Source organism: Octopus bimaculoides, chromosome 11 (assembly GCF_046866305.1).
Source record: "Octopus bimaculoides isolate indiv1 chromosome 11, ASM4686630v1, whole genome shotgun sequence".
Lineage (NCBI taxonomy): Eukaryota > Metazoa > Mollusca > Cephalopoda > Octopoda > Octopodidae > Octopus > Octopus bimaculoides.
In genome coordinates, this window is record NC_142938.1 from 14,702,639 (window position 1) to 14,705,138 (window position 2,500).

Sequence of the window (2,500 nt, forward strand, 5' to 3'; positions counted from 1 at the left end):
AAAGACATATATACGCGTGCACTTATAATTATATATATATATATATATATATATATATATATATATATATATATATATATATATATATATGTATGCATGTATGCATGTATATGTATATAAATATATATGTATGTATGTATGTATACACACACATATATGCATGTATATATACATATATGTGTGTGTGTACATACACGAATAACGAATATACTCATAAATTATAAGTGTCTGTGCATATGCATATATATATGTATATGTGTATGTGTGTATGTGTGTGTACAGAGGCGCCTACACTTGTTTTATTTATATATATATATATATATATATATATATATATATATATATATATATATATATATATATATATATATATATATATATATATATATATATATATATATGAATATGTATATGTGTATACTCGTGTGTTTATATACGCGTGTGTGTGAGTATACATCCTTATATTCAAATATATATTATAACAAGTGTAGGCGCCTCTGCGGGTGAGTGTTTGTGCGTGTGTATACGCTTATATCACCGTAAAACGAAGGTTCCATGCAGCCAACTTAAAATACTCTATATTCATAACGTTACTTTATCATGCTAATTTGCTCTACGTTCAATACAAGCAGATATTTCACTCCAATCTGTGTAGACGAAATAATTGTGTTTTTAATCTCTTTTGAAATCCCTATGCTACGCATGGCGTTATGCTAATGGCGGCCACTGCATCTGATTCGCCACACTGGACTTGCATATAATGGGACTCTTTCGTCTGTCATGTGTGTGTACGTGTATGTATGTATATATATATATATACATATATATAAATACGTATGTATGTATATACATGTGTGTGTGTGGACATACATCTACAGATGTATATATGTGTGTACGTACATAGATGATTAAACTAACAAATAGATAGAAATAAAGACGGACGGACAGACAGACAGATAGATAAACAGACAGACAGGCAGACAGATAAATAAACAGACAGACAGATAGATAAACAGACAGACAGACAGACAGACAGATAGATAAACAGACAGACAGACAGACATACAGACAGACAGACAGACAGACAGATAGATAGATAGATAGATAGATAGATAGATAGATAGATAGATAGATGCAAGCGGGCTATTGCACGGTTTAGGTCCTACAAGTTCGATTCACAACATTTTGTTGATCCCAGTGTACCGTACATTAAATTTCCTTACCCCCAATTCTGTGACAAAAAAAAAATACACTGAAAATGAAAACATGGCATAATGAAGCTTGAAGTTCAAGAATGGGGTAATGGCTATAACGTTTCCGATATTGCTGTCATTGGGCTTCCTATATTCATTTCTTGAAAACATCTACCCTTATTGCACGTAGATTCCTCAGATGCTTCGGCAAGGTATTAAATAGCTGCGGGCCCTTGAATCTTAAGCAATTTCAGTACATGGTCCTCGCTCTAGACTGAATAACTGGGAGCTTTGGAGCAGTGCAGTGACGTCCAGTTCAGGGCCTTGTATAACTGTTGGTGCCAAAGTTTGGTACTAACTCCTCCAAGATCTTCCACATATATATCACTGCTTATCTTTCCGTTCTTGACTCCAGTAAGTATAGTTGTAGCTCTTTCAGTCACCCCCAGTAGCTCAGCTGTTCCATTGCTGCAATTTTCTTGGTGTGACACCGCTGAACTGCCTCAAGTTCCGCTATTAATTTGACACAGTGGGTTGACCACAGATAAGAGCAGTAGTTCAGACGGCTGGGTACAAATGTCCTCTCTGAAACCTGTATAGTTTCTTGGTGTCTTGTTTTGAATGTTCTCAGAATCCAACCGGCCATTCGCCAGCACATTGCCACGACCTTGGTGATAGGCTCATGAAACTAGGCTTTGCTAATTATATCAATTCACAAATCACACACTGTACTTGATTCTGGGAGTGGCCGCATGTGAGTACGAACTAGCTGACAGTAGAGGTCTTGGAATTACCCAACATTAAACTGCATGCTGTTTTCTTCAGCCTATTTTTTATGCCATCTAGGTCTTCCTGTAGAAGATTAGCATCGGAAGGTTCCTTGACCGCTTGTAATACTTTTGTGTATATTGTATATATTGGATACTCGTGTATACTACTTCTTTCGAATTTACTATCCAGGCAGCAATCCTGGTGTTTAAGAGCAATTACTGGCTATCCTATATTTGTTTTCTATTGCTTCTGCTTTACAAAAGTTTCTTATACGCGTTCCTTTTCAAGTGGCAAAGTATACTTAGAAATGTTTTAACGTTTCGTAATACATAGTGAAACCAAAAATGGTCAGCACTAACTTAAATGCCAAAGTCTTGATGTCTTAACGCCGAAAGCAAATACAGGTAAATTAGATATGAATACAGTCTGAAAGGAATCTATAGTTCAAGTAGAAATAGAATGAGATTTTACTAGTTCAGATTATAATTCTAAGTTTACAGGAAAACAATACTATTATCAATAACAGACAGTTCAGT